This window comes from Manis pentadactyla, chromosome 7 (assembly GCF_030020395.1).
Source record: "Manis pentadactyla isolate mManPen7 chromosome 7, mManPen7.hap1, whole genome shotgun sequence".
Classification (NCBI taxonomy): Eukaryota; Metazoa; Chordata; class Mammalia; order Pholidota; family Manidae; genus Manis; species Manis pentadactyla.
This window is the reverse complement of record NC_080025.1, coordinates 5238721-5261085: the sequence shown is the minus strand read 5'-3', so window position 1 is coordinate 5261085 and position 22365 is coordinate 5238721. Positions and strand designations below refer to the sequence as shown.

The 22365-nt window shown below is 40.4% G+C and overlaps 1 protein-coding gene across 4 annotated transcripts in view; it reads right to left on the bottom strand.

Moving 5' to 3' along the window:
• NEIL3 (nei like DNA glycosylase 3) overlaps positions 1 to 22365 on the bottom strand; it is a 585035-nt gene that overhangs the window by 422597 nt on the left and 140073 nt on the right. For all 4 annotated transcript variants that reach the window (XR_008998668.1, XR_008998669.1, XR_008998667.1 and 1 more), the window contains one exon: positions 16788 to 16996. The gene's annotated coding sequence lies outside the window, so the exon portion shown is untranslated. The remainder of the gene's footprint in view (positions 1 to 16787; positions 16997 to 22365) is intronic.

Below are 22365 nucleotides of genomic sequence, written 5' to 3'. Positions count from 1 at the left end.
ACATTAAAAATAATAAAAATTTTAATATAAATACAGAGCAAAAAGTAAGCCAAGACTTCAGGCTCTTTCATACATTCATTCAACCTGTATTTATAAAATGCCTACTCTGTAAAACACTTTATAATTACATTCATGTAGTGAGTAACCTATTTCCATTTCATTTCATTCTGTCCCTTGACGTTGACTAGTACATTATTTTTTATCATCTTAACCCTTTAACTTACTGATGAGATGCCTTATGGACTGTTAACGGAGTCTAAGACATTCTTTATCTGTATAATTCCTTCCAGGTCAGCAGCGATGGAAATTAAAATTACTCACTCCAGAGCCTCAGCTTAAAAAGTAGATCTTTGAAAAACATCGGGGGTTAAGGCCCCTGACCATCTGCATAGTCCAAGATCCCCATATAACTTTTGACTCCCCAAAAACTCTATGACTGGAGACCTTACTGATAACATAAACAGTTGATTAACACATATTTTATATGTTACATATATCATGTACTGTATTTTTACAACAAAATTAGCAGAGAAAAGAAAATGATGTTTTTTCAAACTGTCACAAATCTTCAAGAAACTTTCCAATACATTTATTGAAAAAATCCATGTACAAATGGACCCACACAGTTCAAACCCATATTGTTCAGGGGCCAACCGCGTATCAGTCCTTGTCGCTGACCGGCTCAGGTGCTGCGACAGCCACGTCTCAGCCCGGTTTCCAAGCTCTTCTTCTCTTTTCTCAAGCATTTTTGAACAAAGGGGCAAATATTTCAGAGCTACAATGAATCTGATAGTAAATGTCAAAAACTTTCAACTAGAAAACAACTGAAAAAATTCAAGAAAGTCTAGGCCTCGGTGTGGAACCAAAGTGTTGAACAGATACAGATTTCAGAGACCACAAACAACATGCTTACTTTTATGAAGAGCCTAGTCTCTAGTCCAGCCAACTTTATGACAGGGTTGAGTTCCTGGGGTCCTAATCTAGCACACCTCCCATTACTCTGCTAGTAGTGTTTCCATGCAGAAAAATGTACCTATAGCATAGAATAAATTACATAAATTATTTTTTTAAAACGAATGAGGGTAGATTAGTTGCCTTTAAATGAAAAGTTATTTTTCATTTTCTAATCAGTTGCCTGCTCTTCATATTATCATATTCGCCAATTCCAATTTTTTATCAAATTTTATTGTCAAACTCAACTTTCATATGCATGTTTTATTTTTTTGGTCTTTCCTTCCTCCCTTTCACTCCTTACTTCTTCTTTTCCCTTTCCTTATTTTCTCCCTTTTTAAAAAAAATTGGGGTGATTTCTAGTTTTCTACCTTAGCAGTTTTCTCTATCAATAGCAAATAAGATGATATGAACAACGGGTCGGCTTGCAGACTTTATGAGACACGATCATTTAAACATACATATAATGTTCCCCCTTTGTCTTCTGTATTTAAGCTTCCATCTTACTGATTTCTGTGCCAGTGGAAATGCCAGGGCACAATATGGGAAACGACACAGACACTGGGCATTGTAAGCCTGCTCTTCTGTCTTCTGCCCTGAGTTTCATATTTATGTGATAATCTTTAACATGGACAACTTCCTTGCTACTCCTGTTAAAACTTTAAAGATATATATAATCTCCTTCCTCTTCATCTCTCAGAATTAACTGATCATGAAGTCTTTCTAATTTTGCTCATGAATAATTTGCAGTAGTTTTCCTTCTTTTCCACATGCCCCTACTGATTCTCCTTTGCTCTCCCCTGGAGGATGGTAATATACTTTTAAGTGGTCTTCTTAGTTCCAAAGCCCCATGTCCAAACTACTATTAAGATGAACTGTCTAGAAGGAACAAAATAGCAGTAGGCTCATAGACACGGAGAAGGGGCTAGTGGTTACCAAAGGGGAGGAGTTGGGGAGGGTAGGTGGGGAGGGAGAAAGGGATTAAGGAGCACTATTACTCACAATCACAATATAGGTAGGTCACAGGGATGGTAGTACAGCACAGAGGACACAATTAATGACTCTGTAACATCTGACTATGTTGATAGACAGGGATCGCAATGAAGGGGGTGAGGACATGATAACATGGGTGAATGGTGAAATCACAATGTTGTTCACATGAAACCATAAGATTTGTGTATCCCTGACACTTTAATTAAGTAAAAAAAAAAAGGAATACATCCAAGCTGCTTACTCTGATGCATAGTCCTCTGGGGCCTGCCTTTACAGTATCGTCCCTACCGCAGGCCCGAGCTGAGTCCTTACAGAAATTCTGAATTGCACAATCCTTTGCTAACACTGTTTATGTTTTTCCCTCCTGCTGAACTTTGTTTTACCTGGTGAACTTCAAAACATTTTATACAACTCAGTTCCAGCATCACTTCCTCCAGGAAGCCTTCACTGGGTTCCCAATTGGAGCTAAGTAACCTATCTTCTGAATTCTCACATAACTCTGACCATTACTCTAATAACATAAAACCAGTCTATTGGAATTCATCTATTTATATATCTGTTTCTCTTACAAATTTGCAAGCTCCTTGGCAGAGTGAAAAGGTCTCCTTATACATGGTAGATATTCATTTAAGCTGTATTTAATTCTTTAATCAGTTAATTAACTAATGAGGTATCCTGAAAAAGACATGACCTGCAATGAAGATTTCCTGCAGGAAAGATCATGGTCAGATGGGAAAATATTAAGAAAGATTTCACAATGGCAGCAGCCACTGACATGAACATCATGAGATGTGTGAAATCCAATAAGCAGTGCTCCATGAAAGGACATGTCAGGAAAAGATGTCAAACACAAAAGTAAGAGGCTTGTCAGGAAACATGATGTCCAGCTTAGCAAAAATGAAACATGATTGGTGTAAAACAACAGTGAAAGTTAAGACTGACAGAAAGAAAAAGGATTTCTATTAGCAAACTAGAGATATTGTTCTATATTCAATAAAAATAAGAGCTATCATGTATTCAGTGTGTGCTAGCTGTATACTAGTCTGTACCCTCAGAATGTGCTCCACTCATTCTGTGAGTAGACGCTGTACCTGTTTTGCAGATACTGGACACTAAGCAACTTATCAGGATCACTCAGCTTGTTAGTATAAAATCAGGATTCAAAACTACACAATATGGCTGGGAAACTCACACTCTTAAAAGTTCTGAGGATTTTAAACCAGAAAAAGAGAAACAAAATCTTGGGACTAGTTTATTTATAGCCAACTCAAGTGCCTGCTGCAAGCTCTGATTGTCCACTTGATTAGTTGGTTGAAACCTAGATTCAATCACCATCCAGGACGAAGTTAAGGAACCAGGATTTTTTTTTTGTCATATAAAAAGAATACAAAGAATGGGGAGAATAAATAATTCAGCTAGATTGTTAATGCTAAACCACCAACCCAACTCTTAACTCTGTCTTCTAGGAGCCCAGAAGTCGGTCCCTTTATTAAGTCATCAAGAAATACACTGGTGAGGTTATATATCAACATTCTTGAAAAGTGCTATTATCTCTGGATAAAAGCAGGAATAAGTTACATGGGCAGAAGTCTCAAATTCTCATGGGCTCTACCCTTACCGTACTGCTCCTCTCCCTCATACAGTCATGTGACAAGTAATTCTGCCAGTTGACTAAGAAAACACTTGGCCTTGGTTTACACACCCACAGTATGTTAGAACCACATAGCGGTGGACAGGCACAGCATTTCAGGACCTGCAGGGAAGACTCATCCTCCCAGTGGGCACCAACTTCAGTGCGGTGGGGGAGCTAAGTGTCCTTCGGGATGTGATCTATGCTTTGATCTGTCATCCAGTATATGATGCGAAGTGTCCCCAAGCCAAAATACACAGGCCTGGGAGCCAGGGCACGGAAGTGGCATGCTTCACAATTACACCTCCTGTCCCTCTCCTAGTATTTGTGCTTCCTGTTCCTGGAACTTTGGTATCTTGATTTTTTTTTTCAGAGGTTTTAACCCTGTAGCATTGACTGGAAATTTCTCCAGGGCCAATTATCCCCTTCTGCATGTTAACAACAAAATACCCTGAGTATTTTTGTTCAGCCCAGTTAGAGTCCACATGTATCACTTGTATACTGCATCAACACAGTCATGTGATTAAGTTCTAGCCAAGGAGGTGTGAGAATGATGCATGCAGTCTTTAGACAGGAAATCCTTTAAAAAGGTAAATGCTTGAAGCTCACTTCCCTTCTTTCCACATTCCTATGGGTTAAAAGTCACAGATATAATGCAGGTCAGCAAGTTCCGACCACGCAGACAAGATCCTAAGGCATTACGGAGCAGCAAGATGGAAGAAAATTGATAAAACCCCCGGAACATCTTATTAAACAGATACTTTCATGTCCTAACCTGCCAACTCTGGACTCATGTTACAAGGAAGTAACTCTCCTGTCTGAGCCACTACCTTTTGGGATTTCTTCGGTATAGCAGGTTAGCCTGAATTGTAACTAAAGCAGTATCAGACGAGGAGTGCTTTCAACCATGAGCAGATAGGATCCGGCCACTCGGGGTCCACATGACACAGATCAACAGAGGGAAAAGGGGGAGTACTGTGTTTCCAGGGGTGATTGATACAGTCTAAGGGGAAATAAAGTAACTGTTCCACTGTGAAGACAGGAAAGAGTATGTCTGGACAGCTGGGGATCCTCTGGGTTGCCTCCCAGTTCTGCTATGACCAGGAAGATCTGAGTCACCAAGAGAGACCCGGTTTGTTTATGTGTCATACTTGTCAAACCCTGGTTTGTGTATGTGTTATCTGAGAGAAAAGGAGTTTAGAAAGGGTGGTGTGGTGGTTAATTGTATGTGTCAGCCTGACTGGGCCACAGGCACCCACATACTAGGTCACACATTATTCTCGGTATGTGTAGAGGGTGTTTTTTGGGTGAGATTAGCATCTGAACTAGTAGACTGAGTAAGGCAACATGCACTCCCTAACACAGGCGGCTGTCTTCCAATCAGGCAGCAGCCTGAAAGGAACAAAGAGACCGGCTCCTGTTTGTCCTGAGGGGGCTCCTCAGGTCACATGGGCTTTTCCAGCCTTCGGACTCAGACCGAAGCTTCGGCTCTCACGTCTTCAGGCTGCGCGGGCTCTCGGAAGGGAACTCACACCCCCTGCTCTCCGGCTCTCAGGCCATCACCCTTGGACAAGAGCTGTGAATCTGCTCCCTGGGTCTCCAGTTTGCTGGCTGCAGATCTTGGGACTTCTCACCTCCATAATCACGTGAACCAATTCCTTACAATAACCTCTGATAGACAGACAGTTAGATGGAAGCTGGTCCCACCGGTTCACTGGAGAACCCGAGCTAACGCAGGGAGCGAAAGAAAGGCATATGAATTCTTCTGTTGTCCTCAAGAAAACTGGAGGACAATAGGGCTGTAGAAACTACCAGTATTTTCTGAACTGCCTTTAAGCATGCAGTATGCCTTCTTTACCCTTCCTCCCTTTGCTCTACCGTTCTATATACGATCTTCAATTTTGCAAGTAGTGGTTCACGGCTTACAGGATGGTGGGCAGGAATGGATATCACTCAAAAATGGACAAAGGAACCAACAAGACTTCAGATTTCCTCTTTGGATAAAGTGTATTTTGTAGTTTGTATGAGGAAAAGTATTTGGCTAGGTAAGGGCACTTCTCATTTGCACCTATTACTGTTTTGTAGAAGCTTAAGAATGGGAAGCAGGGAGTGCACAGTTACTGACTGACCAGGAGCACGGCCTGCATGTGAACTGGCCCCCTCAAGGCCAGTCCCAGAGCTGTGCTCGCATGCCTTCCTGTACGGCTGGGCGGGAACAGCTAAACGCCCTCTTCCCAGACTGCCTTCAGTCTATGGCTCTCAGTGTCATCTAAAGCATGCCAATCAAATAGCTCACTCAAGATTTGATTAGAAATTAATCTGTGTGGGGAGATGCAAATCACTCCTTTGTCTGACGCAGATTAGGGTAGAACCAAGGGCCCAGTGAGCTGGAACCAGCGGTGCATTCTGGGTCCCTCAGACGGACTGCCTACTGGGCAGCTTTGCAGGGCCGGTGGTGGCAGGAGCCTCCTCAGACAGACACTTGGATGGGGTGTCATTCAGGAAAACTCACTGCAGGACTTCAGTTTTCAGGATGTCATGAGAGCTGTGTACTCCTTAGATTTATTTCTGCTTTTAAACTCCCCAATCGGTTTAGTACTCAGCTGTAGATGACAAGCACATAGCTTTACAATAATACTATGATTTGTTTTTATCATCTCTCCTGGTTGACGATTTCTTGACTAAGTAATCAATATAACTAAGACATCTTTAATGTCAAAATTTCTCTAAATCAAAAGTGTGAGGTTAAGAATTCAGGGGAGAGACTGGGACTAGTGAGTAAAAGAAAGAAAGAAAAGAAAAATGGTTAAAGTTAGGAGAGCGGTTATAAATGCCAATGGAGGCTACAGAGTAGGAAGGATGGCCCAGGTGTCTTTTCTGGAATAAAAGAGGGGAAGTGAATAGTAACGCACACAACAGTGAAACACAGCAGGCCCATCAAAGGCTGCGTCAAGCAAACCTGGGTGACTGATTTCTGCGAAAGGGATGAGCAGCACTAGTGTTAGTGTCAGCACCTTATCAAGGGGCACGAAAACTGACAGAGGCACATTGTTTATGTTATAACCCGACCACAGGGGACCTGCAAGATTGCCCATCAGTTGTCGGGGAGCTAAGGGGGAAGTCACATTATCAAAGTCTAAAGAGTCTTTCAAAAAGTTTGTTTACTTAAAAGGTGCATCACAGGACAGCGAGCTCCCTGCACAAGAGCGTGGCCAAGGGAAAATGTCCATTTTGTTTTCTCTTCCTCACTAGGGGAGACGTGGCACGTGTGTAGACAGAGGAAGAAAGGCTAGTGAGGAGGGAGAAATGGAAGATGCAGCAGAGAGAGGATAGTTAAGAAAGAAGGGTTCAGAGGTAGTAGGGGAGAAGGAGGATGAGAGGCTGCATGACAGACAGTCTCATCAGAGACAAGAGAGAATGAATTATTCTTCCAGCAAAAACTCATTTACTGTGTAGTTTTAAAAATTAATTCAATGAATAAATCTCTCACAACTAAGTTTCTCTGCCTCTTCTGCTCATCAGAAGGAATATAGCGCCGTAATGTTCTTGTGTTGCAATGATGTTAGGAGATTGTGCCTACGGCTCACTTTCCAGGAGAACCAGAGTTCACTGCTGCTCTGATTACAACGCAGAACAACTCTGCCCCTTTTTGAAGCACAGAATTGAAGACTGTTGCCGCTGGAATAAGCCTTGCAAGAGAATGCTGAATTCTTTACTCCTCATTTAAATTAAGGTTTTGAAAGAGGTCAGGCACAATGTAAGCACAGGAACTCTAATTGAAAACAACCATAAAGACTAAAATTATTTTCTCTTCCAAATACACTTCAGAAACGGTTCGCACAAAGTATGTGGTTCAAGGAGAATTGTCTAAGTCCACAGAACTTAAGTTAATTGGCAACATAATCTCAATTATGTGTGTTCGATGGAACTGATCTGAGCAAAACAATATTATCTGGACACTTCAGAGCCAAATAAGATCATAGCACCCCTTGTCTTAGAACATTATTTCCCTCTTTGTGTCCTCAATGACATAGGTTAATCACACTGGGTTCAACAGGCATTCTCCTTACGTCACTTTGTGATCCATCCTCCTTGGTTTTATTTAAATCAATGATTTAAAGAATAACAGGGTTTCTCATAAAGGTAAAAATGCTCTGTGAGTCATACTTTTGGGGCCTTGAGGACAAAAGAGCCATTGTATTTGAGTTTCCCTGAGAACTCTTCCAAAATCCACAGTCTCAACTAAATTCTATTTCACAAATCCACAAATCAGAGTGGTAACAACAAGCGGCATGCACACAGAAACTTGGGGTAAGGCGCTCTCATGTTGGCGACCTTCCAGCCGCCACTGAGTCACAGCGCAACAGGCCTTGGGTCTGCGACACTTCCTTACCGAGAGATAAGCATACGCTTACCTCCTAGTGTGCAAATATCTGCCCTTGCTTCAGGCTCAGTGAATCCCCTTTTGTTCTGCTGAAGCACGCGCATCACCTGGCACCTGGCCAGCCCCACTGTGTATCGGTCCCCCGTGCGGAGGGGATGCGGGCCTTCCACTGTGGCATGAGAGGGATACATGTGGGGGGAGCTGCCCGTGGCGGCTGCGGGGGAGACCCCCAGCCCCAGGGAACTGATGCCCACTATTAAAGCCAGTCTGTGCTGCCTCTTCCCTAAGGAAAGCCTTGCTCCATCCAGTGCTGGACTGCTTTGTGTTTCCTTGGCAACTTCAACACTAAGGTACAATAGTCAGAAGTGTTTGGACTTCTATTCCCGGTGGTTGGCACAGTGAGACCTGCGCTATTTGCCATGGAGCTGGAGTCCTCCCCTGGGAAGGATAATCAATGCCCACTACTACGCTTGACAAGGAAGAGAGTCAAAGAAAAACTGTCAACTTGCAGCACTAGAGGACCCCTGGCAACCTTAAAGTAACGAGAGGCCTTGGCACCTTTCAAAAACAATGGGCCAACAGAAAAAGTAACTAATAATCTGGCATCTGAGACAAAACATGCTGGTCAAATGATGTACACTTGAAGACTGCCAAGTCTCTGGAGATTTCAGGAGGCTTCCGGTTCCCTATTAATGGAAGTACACTCTATTTGCATTCATAGGTTAAAAAAGTGTGAATCATCTTGATGACAGGCAGCGTCTACGATGGTCCCAGTGAAATCCATCTCCTCGTTTCACACCCCTGTGTAAATTCTCTCCTCTTGAGTGGGGCCTGGACCTAGTGACTTGCTTTTAATGAACAGAAAACAGTAAAAGTGCTGGAACATCATTTCCTCAAAACAACAGTGGCTTCTGAATTTTGCCCTTTCTCACTCGCTCCATCCTTCATGCTGAGGGAAGCCAGTTGCCGTATCACAAAATAACCTGTGAAGAGACCCACGTGGCACGGAACTGTCTCTGTCCAACAGCCTGTGAGGGCCTGAGGCCTGCGACAGTCACGTGGGTGGGCTCTGAAGCCCGTCCTCCGGAAGACAGGCTTTGACTGGGGGGGATCAGCTTCAAAGCTCACCCACACGGCTACTGGCAGGTCTCAGGTCCCCACCAAGACTGAAGCTTCCACGGTCAGCTTGGTTGCCACGTTATGAGAGACCCTGATTACAGACGCACAGCCTTCCCGTGTCCAGATGTCTGAGCGACCAGCGTCGGTAAAGAATAAACATTTGTCTTAAGCCGCTAAGCTCGGGGGTCATTTGTTACACAACAGTAGGCGACTAGTACAATCTCTAATTTTCTCATGTTAGATTTCTCCTTGGGATAAGCAAAGTATTTTATTTATTTTAAAATAATTATTTGAACCCAGGCTCTAAGTACTTTATAAATACCAACTCATTTAAGCCTTACAACAACCCTGTGAGGTAGATTGTGTTGTTATTTTTGTTTTTCTGTAGATGAACAGACATCAGAAAGATGAAACTACTTTTCCAATGTTCAGCACTTCTAGTGCTTAAATTTAGAGTCCAAGCTGTTGACTACTCTTCTATGCCGCCTCTACAAACCAGTAAATACTTACTTTCATTGTTATTTGGACAGAAATATCCCCCCAAATACATTTCCTACACTGAAATATTCTAGTCAAATAAATAATTCACTTATGAGTTCCTCAAGCCAGGGACTACTGTGTGTCCAGCTCCTACCCCGGCACCTGCCACAGAACACATGTTCTGTAAATGTTTGTTGAAAACCACTGACTTAAGGATGGGACGGCATTGGGTCATGTAGAGAAGAATCCATTCTGTGTGAAAGGAAACATCCTGGAGCTATTTTACTGTAAGGCACACCTATATTATTTCATCCTAGTCTACAGAAGTAAGTCCAAGCAGGCATTTACATATAAATGCATTTTCTAGCTGTTTCTCTTTCCTTCCACTATGTACCTGTTTGTGACTGTTTGCACCATTTTGTAATACTTTTGCTGTTCATACACAGAACTACTCTCAGGCAGAGTGAGCCCCACACGGACGTGCATAAATCAGTGGTTCATCTCTGGGACAAGTCTACCCACTTACAAATGTTCCATTTTTAAGAAATTAGTGCATGGAAGCTTGCCTACTGTGTAACTCAAAAGAGAGAAGAAAAAAAACTCAAGAGTCAGGGAGAAAGGGTCAGGGAGAAAACACAATAAAGCAAGAAGCCAAGAAGCTATGAGCTTAAAATAGTTCAAGGGAAAAGATGCCCTATTGTTTGGATCTGGGTCACTAGGTTAACTGTTCTCTGTGGACTGCAAAAGGACTTGGTCCACAAATTAAAGGAGCTCATTAGTAATGCCCTAAGAAGAGCTGCATATGTGCTTTTAGTCTTTCTCAGAAAAAAATGGCACTTTCACAAGACAGAGTTGGGACCCAGGGAACCAGGAGGGGATGAGATCAGATCGCAGGTCCCCATCCCACACCTCACAGTACCATCTGGACATTCAGGCATTTGATTTCAAGCTTCCTTGACTAGGAAAAGCTCAGAGACAAGATTAGAAATCGAGTTTAAATCACCTGAAAAATCCAATATTAATTTTTCTGACATAAAAAAAATCGTTGAAAAATATAGAAGTGGGTTATGTAGTAATCCCAATATAAAGTGTATCTGTGGCTATTTGGATATATGGTGACTGTTGTGATTACCATGAACTTACAGAGGAAGTATTTCACAAGAATCTCAAGAATATTTTCACTTCTCATCTTTACTGCTGTATTTTTGCATGTGTTCAAGAACTGTTTATTATCCTATTTTCACTAAGGTACAATAGAGAAGTTACACATATGCACTGTTCTATAATAGTTAATAAGCCCCCAAAATAGAAGACTATAGCAAAAAAAAAAAAGTTAGCTGTTAATAGGAGAAATTTTGTGATTTAAAATTAAATACTCAAGTTGCTAAATACTTTGTTTCTTGTCAATACATGTTTTCCTTCTCTAGAGCAGGATTGTAAGTAACTAATATTTTCAAATAGTCTTATAATATCTGAAGCACTTTTGTATTTATTTTAACCCTTATAAAAGCCATGTGAGATATGATCTCCACTAATCTGGTTGATAGAAAGGAAGCTCAAAATGCAAACCGACTTGTCTGTGACCACATTTCCTAATTCCAAAGCTTGTTTTTACTTCTCACTCCACCCTGCCTTGAATTAAACAGCTAGGAAGAGCGCATGCTCAGGAGGAGTAAAATGAAGGTAGTCAGTCACTAATAGTACATTTTCTCCTTAGAACAGGCATTACTGATATTGACTTTGCATAAAACTGCTTTCACATGCTCAATATGGCCCATAGGCAAAAAGGGAGAATAATTACACTGACTAAAATACATGTGACAAATGTGTGTCTAGACAGCAAAAGAAACATGTTTAAGAGCAATGGGAAAATACCAGTAGATTAAAAATAAAAAAGAATTATGCTAACTGCATTCAGAAATAAAGACCCTTATTGCTATTTCAATTTCCAGATATTGAGGAGAAAAAAAATGAGAATGCATTTTGATGATTTATTTTCAAATACGATTGACACAAATACAAGCATTTGGAAACTCTATGGTAAAAATAATACTTGTGAAAAATGATCAAACACTTTCATAAAATAGCCCATACAACAGAACTAACATTAGAAAGAAAATACAGAAAGTTTGTTTTTCTCTTTCACCAAGGAACCCATGGGAGTTATGGCTACAATGTTACTGTGCATAACAGAGCATGCACATTGATTAGTATACTTTCAGCAAGATTTTATCAACTATGTCTACTTTAAAAAGGAGTCCTAAATATTAGAATGCTGAGATCTTAAAGTAGCTCTAAAAAATCCTGGCAAAGCTACAGAATACACAGAAAGATACAGTACTTTTGAAGAAAGCAAATTAAACAAGCCACTTTAGTCTTGACCTAAATTTAATGACAAGTCTGATACTCTGAATCTGTATAGGAAAAATATATTCCACAACCGCTTGAAAAAGCTATGGGGCATAGTGATTTATAATAATAGTTCTGAAAAAATGAAAACCCCACATTTTTACAGTTGAACAAAATTGGGCTTGGACAATAGGGAACCTGAAACTCATTTGGATTCACACAGTGTTTCAAAAATACATCCCTAGGACCTCTTACAATCAATCCCAGACCTGACTTGCAGCCAGAACCAAAGTCTCCAAGCAGAGGCAAACGCTGACCAGACTCTGCTGCTTAAAATCTCCGGGGTCGCACACTTGGACAAGCTATCTGTTCCTTCTCCAGTGGGACCCCTGAAGGAGACCTGGAGGCAGAGAATTACTGTAATCCAAGTTGGAGATCATAAAAACACGAATTAAAGTTTCACTGCCCATCTGTGACATTACATTCTAACTCACTCTATTTCTAAACTGATTATATATGGGTTTTCCCCAATAGACTGAATGTAATTCAGGAAGAACAGCCATCAGTTAACGTTTAACATGCACAGATAAGAGAATAGCAACCATTTTCACTGTGTAATAGGAAGAGACAAAAATCTGCAGGCACAGAGCTTTAGAAGTTTGGGTCTGCATCTTCTTCATATCATCTGCATTATATTTCAGGACGTCTAAGGCCTCCAAAGCTAGGCTTCCTGTCTCATACGGCATTGAAGCAGGTATTCTTCCAAGCTAAACATGAGAAATACTCTCTCATAGCTGGGTCAACTTCACAATGCTATTCTTATTCTTTTCTTGGGTCATAATACCTATTTATTCCTGAAATACTCAGAAGCAGATTGAGCCACATCACTGTAAAAATGATAGAAAGGAAAGAAGAGCTAACTTCTGTGCCTACACCAGAAAGGGCTGCAACAGAACTTAATAGGAGCAAAACTGAATAAGGGGCAACCCAGGCTGATGAAAGATGGTTTGCACCTCCCTCGGCAGAGACTTCTAAGCCCTCACATGGCACAGAGGATATCAAAGTTCCTAGGCTGGATTCAGGAAATCCAGTTAACATTACCTTTTAGCCTTAACACATGGTTTGAATACAATAGATGGTTTTCATTTTTGTGTTACAAAGTCATATGGTATTTTGGGATTTGACCCAATTCAAAAACTTTATACCTTTCCCATAAAAGGAAGTTGATTGCCATTTTTTTTCATTATCAAAATCATGTCAAAGCAGAAGTCACTATTTCATGAAGTTATAAGATATCAGTGACTACAGCCTAGGCCTTGGAGAGTTCTACAAGAAGATTACTTTATAATAAAGATGAATCTGCTAGTGATGGATAATGAGCAAAATATAATATTGATATCCAAAAGTCTTTGCTCTGAAGTTTTTGCTCTTCGGGCCTTCTTCTCAGATATCCTCAAATTGAAGTTGTATAAATGCGTTATTTTTATGCTTCTGTATGTAACCAAGTATCTGTGACTTTACCTACACAGACAAAGTAAATAGAGGTTGGGGGCAATTACCAAACTGGGCAGGTGGTAGCAAACTACACAGACCTACCAAAACGCTCTGCTCCTTCTCAGTCACTCGGATAAGGCCCGACTCCTCCCTTCTCTTTGGCAGGAGAACCTGCGGACGATACTGTGCAGGGCACGCTCCGGCTGACAGAACTTGTCCCTAGCCTAGCAACAGTCACGGCGCAGGTCTTAGGAAAGCATGCGAGTCACTGCTCTTTCAAATGCTAATGCTCACTGTAGTCTGTAGTTTCTATACCAGAACTACTGTGCATCTTTCGGTGTTTTGTGTTCACTCCAACCTGAATCTGTATAGGTTTTAAACACGAAAATATAAACTTTATCTCATGCCTCTGCAATACCATTTTTATTTTAACATGGGGATTTATTCCCTTTATTCCCCTTTATATCCCTAAATAATATGTTATACATCATTTTTCTAAAACCATCTCATATTCTGCCCCCTTCACAGACTTTGTCCTGTCATTCTTTCTGCTTGGATTATTCATCCCCAGTTTTGACCCAATTTAAGTCTCTCAAGAGCTAGTTCATCACTAACTCCTCAGTGATTACCCCAGACAGACAGAATTTCCCTCTCTGGACTCATATCGCTGTGGCCACACCTGCAGCATGTGTTCCTTATGACATTTATTTAGATGGTTCTTTTCAAGCTGACTAAAGTAGGCAAAGGAAGAGGGATAAGAGGGCTGGTGATCTGCTCTCTCGTCCCAGAAGGCACTCGATGCACACCCACTGACTGAAATAGGGACCGAGCGATTAAGAGCAAGTCTAAGTGTTAGTGTATGTTTCTTACTGAATGCCATTTATTAAAAATTGTGAAACTGGTGTTTGGATTTTCTCAGTTGGTTTTAAAAGTTTCAATTTCATGCTGGGAATTTGTTCTTCCAATTTGTCTATCTTCTCGACCTTTTCCAGAACCTCAAAGGCTGGGTCAGCCTCATGGGCACGACATCCGTGGCTTGTCAGCCTTGATCCAGGAAAAACGAAGCCGCAGAGAATCTGGTTTTAGCTCTCGGCTTCAGATCCCAATGAAAATTTCTGCTCTTATCTTGTCTCTATTGCTTAAACTATCTAAACTGTTTAAACTGATTAATAATTACTCCCGATTTAATATATGCTTATTTACTCATTCTAGAGGCCTCTATGGATGCTTCCTATGAAAAACAATGCTCCGATAGTTCAGTTTAGGGCTCTGTAAACTTTTCCTGTAAAGGGCTGGGCAGTAAATACTTCCAGCTTTCTGGGGCACACAGTCAGAACTAGAGCTCCCCAGCAACCCTGTCATATCACAGACACAGCCACAATGTGTACACAGAGTATGGCTGTGTTCTAATAAAAGGTGGTTTACAAACACTGAAATTTTAATTTCACAGAATTTTCATATTTCAAAATCTCTTTTCTGAGTTTTTTTCAACTATAAAGAAATTCAAAAGCCACTCTTAGCTCACTCTTAGCTCACTCTTAGATATGGCCCACAAGCCAGAGTTTGTGAACCCCAGGTTTAAGGATATAAGGGAAATCAGATTTAGTATTTGTAACTAGCAGGGGAAGAAAATATGTAGATGAAAGGTAGACTACAAGGTACTGTAAGCAATGTACAAGTTATTGGGAGAGTTCAGAGAAAACTTGAATAACACTGTATAAAATATTATTTTATGCATAACAACTCTCTTGGTTAACTTCAATGGACTGTTTCTACTAAAGTAAAAATGTGTATGTAATATTGACTTGGACTAACTGTAAATGTAGTATCATAAAGTGGAACCACCAAAGAACTCTCAATTCTGTTAATCACAACAAGCAGGGCAAAATCTGAATGAGTAAAACAGGAGGCAACTCCAAAGAGGAGCACGTCAAAGATGAGGACGAAGCAGACAGAGCAGGACACCAACGTAAATACACAGCATGGCAGGCGATAGCCCCGTAAGCCTATTGCTCTCAGTCAAGGAATAAACATTAGAACAGCGTCAGAGTGACCAACACAGGCCAAATGAAATGCAAGCCAGTGAAATAACACACAAAAATGAACTGACTCCCAATAGTGTTCATAAATGGGGTAACTTAAAAACAATAATGGTGGACTCATTCCCCCCTCCAAACTATTAAACCTGTCAGGTTTAAATTAAAAAGGTAGCTCCGTTACAAAAAAGTACATCATACCAGAGCCAGGCCAGACAGCACGACGTGAGCTAGATGTCTTCCTTGAACAGAAAGAAATCGTGCTCAGAAGAAATGGATCTCGATTATGTGGGATAACAACCAAGTCAAAAGTCAGTCTGACCAGTGTTCTTTCTATTACTGCTGGCACTCAGTGGTGCCATGCGGACCTCACTAATGAGTTATTTATTCAAATCCAATTATTTGCTCTCTTAGAATATCCTTATTTAGGGCTAATCCGAGATGATTTTCATTTATCATGAATTTTGCCATTGTGAGATATCAAACTTATTTCAGGCTTTTGGATGGAGAGAATGATTACAGAGGGCTTCACCTCAGTAAAAGTCAAAATCAGACGGTCTTTTTATAGAGCAGTGTTTTGACTTCTTCTCCAATTACAATAGATTTTTTTTTCTTTTAATTTTCCTCTCCCCAAACCCACACGCAGTAACACAAAGGCTAGAAATTCTCCTCCGTGTTGATGCAAAAGGTCACTCAGACACTTGTGAATCCTAGACCTCTAAGCTCAGTCTCTGTGGCTGAGGACAGCCAGTTCTGGACTCTTTCCACATTCTTTCCCCAAATTTACCAGATCTTTCAGTTCCATCCCCAGTAACTGCTTCATTCTTCTTCAGCTGGAGTTAAATTTCATACAATAGGAGCAGAAAGACCCAGCAAAGGAACTTAATTGTCCAAGTAGATGTATTCAAAGCTTAATTAGGGAGAACACAGCATACCCAGTGACCTAATCCTAAGAGGTCAGTTGGAAGAAAAAAATTATGCTTTCCCCCAAATACAACCACTTGCAAAATTTTATACATTAGCTCTGCAGAAGTATTTCCTTTTAAAATAACTTTCTACAGAATTAAGTGATTAATAAAAACCCTGTAAATCCAACAAATTTCTCTTTTTAAGCTGTCTATCACCAGTTTTCTGTTGCAGTTCGTGATTATGCACATTTGGGTTAGGTATCAATGCTACTGAGTCTTGCATTTTACAGATCCTTCAAGGCAAAAGTGAACTTCTAATAAAGTACTTATTTATGGAATCTGATTCCTAAAGGAAATTTTACTCAGGTCCCCAGTACACACCATAGAAACTTTACGTTAAAGCCCAGGGCTCCACAGCGGGAAAGGAAGGCAATGTCACTTACTGAGCCGCTCCAGGTGCAGGCCCGAACCGGGGGGCTTTGTGTGAGCATCAGCATTTGGTCTGTCACCCGGGGAGGCTGACGGCACGGTCATCTTACAGAGGCCCAGAGACTGATTTCCAAGGTCATCAGTTACCCAGTGACAATCCCGAGTCGGACGGCTCCAAAGTCCACATGCTTTCCACCACAAAAACGCTGTTCTGTTGATTAAACTAGAGGATGAGAAGGAGAAGCTTTGGGTAAAAGGGGCAATAACATTTTTTTTGAAAAATTTATCTTTGCATAAAACCCCACCCATTTTTCCTGTCCCTAAATCAAATTCCTCCTCCTCTTTTCCCTTTTTCTCAGCCACCAGCCAGAAATGATTTGTCCATCCTGACACTCTCCTAATACTTTTCCCATGTGAACAAATCATTAACAGATCGTACCCACAGCACGGCACTAACCACCGCGGAGTCCCTTTGTCAGGGCACAGACCCCTCACGCTGGCTTCTCCAGTGTAATGGTTATAATGTCAGCCAAGCAAATGTCCAGGACAGTCCCCTGGCCTGAGTCAGAGAACGAGTCCAGGATTACCGGTCATGTCTCTGCATAGCCTGATTACTATCTTTAATCTTCTTTTTTCCTCCAAAATAAAAAAGAATTTGGAAGTGTTTGCTCAGAATAATAATTTGATAAATCTCAAAGATAATTATGTTTCTCTCTTCTAAATTTGTTCCATTATCCACCATATTTACACATGCAAACTGCCAGGTAGACCTGTGGGGCCAGAGAATGGGGGGAGGCCGGGGTCTCTCAACACAGGGAGCCCCAGGCCAGCAAAAGGATCAGAGAAGAGAAGGAGGCAGAGGCTATCTGCACAGATGGGGTGTCAACAGTCCTGCACTTTCTCTGTGGGACCAGGGACAGATGAGAAATAAACACATCAGACATATATCAAAAATTTTAGGTGGTGAAGCTCAGTGAGGATGATGAATAGCTGACCTCACCAAACGACTGAATCAGCAAAGACATTAAGGGTCAGATCTGTTCTCTCCAGCAGCCCCCAAAGCCCTGTTACTCTCTAAATTCCCAGAATACACACTTAATCCTTGGGAAGAAGGAAGGAAAAACTCCATATTGACTGGGATGTATCTGTTAGGGAAAAGCAATTGGCTGAAAATATAACTTTTGCTGAATAGAAAAAATATAAACACATATTGTATATATTTAGTTATAAGTGCCTTGTATTAATTAACTCAATCCTCAGAAGCAGGTATTATTTCTCTTGCTAATCTATACAAGTGCAAACAAAAAGACATTTTACAGAAGAGGAAACAAAGTGGAATAACTTGCCTTTAGTCACACAAGAAGTAAGTGGCAAAGTTGGAAACCGACTTAGACAGTATCACTATTTACTGTTAGCATCACTAATAATGTAAACTACTTAACCATACCTTTGGTGACTATTAACTTGTGTTGTTTACCGAACACTGACAATAAATCCCTAGTTCCTAAAACTACAAAAAGAAAAGGAAAAAACCCACACTAATAAATAAGGTCATGGAAGTACTCCTAACAATTGGTTGATGAGGTCTGTTTCCCTCTAAATGACTTGATTTAATTAGAAGCATATTCATATGCCATGTAGCATTCACTAGAAAATCCAGAAGGCAATAAAAATTCGTATTATTGACGTATTCAGTAGTGTCTTATCATAATTACAATCCATCAGCTTAACTTCTTTTATGCATATAAAAGAAAGTTATTTGTAATATACCAATCTTTATTATAACCTCTTAACCATCTACATAAGATTATATCCAGAGATATGGTTTTATTTTCTTGCAGGACAAGAAAGTGATGCTCTTTAATTAAAGCTTTATTTTTCAGTTCAAGATGATTTAGTGCTTGTCACTGGCCATCTCCTTTTTAGAAATGAAAGGAAGAGAAATGGTCTCTTTTTTAGAAAGGAAAGGAAGAAAAAAGGTCCAGCTTTAGAGGATTCACATTCTCTCTCAAATTTATACTAAAGAAATTAACTATATCCAAATGGAAATGAAATTTTTTCTGAGTCTTTGGTATCTTTGGTAAAATTAGGACCAGAATAAAAGATTTGTTCCTCAAAACCATAACACAAATCAAAAGAATGCTTCATTGTCACCAAACTGAGTAAGAACTGCCTTAATTGCAAAAGAATGTGGACTTCCAATTAACCTTATATATTTTTTAACTCTGACTTCCCATTTTCTCTTCCTTAACCTTTCCATAGTTAACGATGCCCAAGAATCATATTACTTACACAAACTAAAATATAAATATACAAGAATCTCATTAAAAACTAATTGGTTAGGCAGTGGATTTGGTCATTATTTAAGTTAAATCCTATGCCTTATACTGAGCAGGGTGGATACCACATCTCAGTAATGATAGCCCAGCTCTATTTCAGGGTCCAGATTTCCAGGTGAATAGCAGAAGAGTAAGTTCTCATTGAAAGGAGGAAAAGAGATCAAGAAGGAAACCCAAATGTAACCCAGATTTATTAAGTAGAGCCTGGACTAGATTAGTTTGGAACAAAGCCAGTTACTGAGAACGACTGTGGCAAAACTCTCCCTTGGGAGATGCAGCCATCTTTATGGAATTGTGGAATTGTTTAGCTATTTCCAGAGGAACCTGAAAGCACATGTCCTCTTTCTTTCTGTGCCATCAATGTATAGTTCATATATGTATGGTACTATGAATTAAAGCCCAAAAATAGAGCATTACAAGATGTCCCTAAGTTATAAACAGGTTTAGAATTCTAAACATTGTTTTATTTGGATTTTGTAATTTGTTTTCTTAGAGGAACAGTGATATAAGTGGTGCTAAGGATATACAAGCTAACAAAAAAATATATTCAAACTATTATGCAAATGGATATAGAAGATTTACAAGACAAATTTTTTAAAATAGCCAATAGTCAGGAAATAAAACAAATAGAAAATATATTAAACTCTTAAAATACATATAACTTTTCTAAATGGGTGTAATAGTCATAATTAAATAAAAATACATAAGCCAAATAAACTGAATAAATACATTTTTGTGTTATTTTAATGATTATAGTAGAGAAAAACAATATTTACAGTAGGTAAAATAAGATCTGTGTTGACATTATTAAAAAAGCCTGGCATATTAGATATTCCCTTTTTCTATCTTAACCCAAAATGCTCACCATGTGTGAGATGCTTTGTTAGGTTTTGTGGTAATACTAATCTTTAAGGAGCTCACAGTCTTACTTTATAAGCATTTTTTTTCCAGACTAACACCAATAATAATTTATTTTTAGAATTAACTAAGAAAAAATTCAAAAGGGTAACTTGGTTGTTCCAGGTCTTTTTGTTCATAAGGCCACAAAAGATTTCAGCTTACTATCTTTATAGTTCCACCAATGATCCTCTGAAATGTACTTTTGAGAGCATGCTATTCTAGTCCTAGTTTCTATTTTGTAACTTTTCCCAATAAACAAATGTTATCTGAACTTAAAATGTGTTGATTGGCATAAATCCATTAACATTTATTAACAGAATCAGATAGGGAAACTCAGGAGAAAGTCTTCCAACATTTGCCTAGGCACTGAAAGGAAGACATCAGGAGCCTCTTGGTGAGTGACCAGGACCCCAGACCTAAGCCAGGGGTGTGCAAATGTGTGGAAAGTCTGTCTATTGCTTAAGTCCCCAGTTTGTAGATGCACCACTAGATCAGGAAGGAAGATGAGCAACACTTGCATATCAAAAAGTGCAAAGGGGACACATGAATAAAGATGCTGAGAGAGGAGTGACTGGCTTTCAGCAACAGGGCAGTGTTACCACTTGTACCATTCTCCTAAGAAAAATGGGGGATTCTGCACCTTTCCAGCAGAGAGGAATATAGCAAAGAATCCTAGCCCTCGAACCAGCCAACTCACTTGAAGTCCAACAAGATGGTCTGTTTCTCAGAAAGGAAGCGGAACATAAAAATATAGCAACATAGGTAAGCAAATAAAAGTCGCCTTGATTGTTTCTGAAGGGAAAGTCTAGGGCTGCAAACCACAAAAGCCTTTCAAATAAACAACTCCACAAACTACCACTACCTAGTTGTAGCAATTCCTGATATCAGAATCTTTATGAACCCTTTCATTCACTCAAGATATAGTAACTGGAGAGGTAATACCAAACATACTTCATGCCAGGCTGAAGAGGTTTTAGGGCCTGAGACAGTTTCCATCTCCATGAAGTTTATACTCTTGTGAGGAAGAGCAACAATTAGCAGGTAAAGAAGAAATCAACATACATTCATATAAATGCTAAAAATATGCAGAATGAAGAAATAGAGAGCGGTTAGGTAGACCGTTCAGGGAAAATGTTCCTGTCAAGTTAAAATCTGAGCAGATCTCCAGATCTGTGCATGAGTAGATCACCCAAAGATCTGTAGGAACAGTGATCCATGTTTTGGGGCAAAAATGAGCTTAGTATGCTCTGAAAACAGCAAGGAGGCATTTGGGGCTGAAGAGGAAAGGGGAAAAAGGAAGTTGGGGGAGAAGGGGTCCTACAGAAGTAGTTTTCAATCTGGGGTGAACACTGGAACCCCCCCAGGGAGCTGTAAATACCACATGCCCAGACAAGTTAGTTTTTGAACTTTCCAGGTGACTTAAAGTGCAGTCGAGATTGAGAGTCTAGAGCCTTGTCAGCCAAAAAGGCTTTTAGTCTAAGTATAATGGCAAGTCCTCGGAAGTTTTTGCTTCGTTTTGTTTTGGTTTGGGTTGTCTTTTTTTTACCAGAGGAGTGTCACTATCTAATTTATATCTGCAGAAAAGAATTCTTTTTGCAGCAGGAATGGTGGGCTGTGGAAACATGTCAAAAGCAGCAACGCCTTCTGGAAGCGAGATGCCAGCCAGTGAGCCACCGCAGCACTGGGGGAGATGGTTCTGGCTCGGACAGGAGCGGCAGAGAGACACAGGCATCGCTGCACTCGGAATGCTTCACGAAGAGCCCACAGGACTTGCTGATGGATTGGAGGTGGATCCGAAGTAAGAAAATCGAGGACACATCACAGGTTTTTAGTCTGAACAACTGAAAGTGTTGCCACTCCTGAGTCAGGTTTTAGGGTCTTCTGAACTTTGCACTAGATCAATTTGGAGCCCAAGACCAAACAAAAACACGTTTCCAATGAATTTACCTTATCAAATGCAATTCCTAAACATGCACACACATGACTGATGCTGCTTTTCCTTTCTCTGCCTGCAGGTAAAGGTCCCGAGACCCAGCGCAGGGCCGGTATTGCTCTCGCAGCAGTCAGGGGTGTGTGTGACAAAGAATTTTTGCATGCTTCCTGTGTTTTGTAGGGAAGGACTGAAAGCTGCTGCAGGTAACAACAGAGCTATTCTGAACTGTTTGTGTGTATTACGTTTTCTGGGACAGAGAATTTGGACTGAGAACGGGCTTATGGTAAAATTATTTTTTAACAATCGCTGCCTATGGCACAATCCTGTTCCACCCTCATGCTTAAAGGGAGTCTAGTACATATGCCTCTGAAGGCTGCATTACTATGCTTATCTCTGGGTTCTGCTTACTCACATACTCCC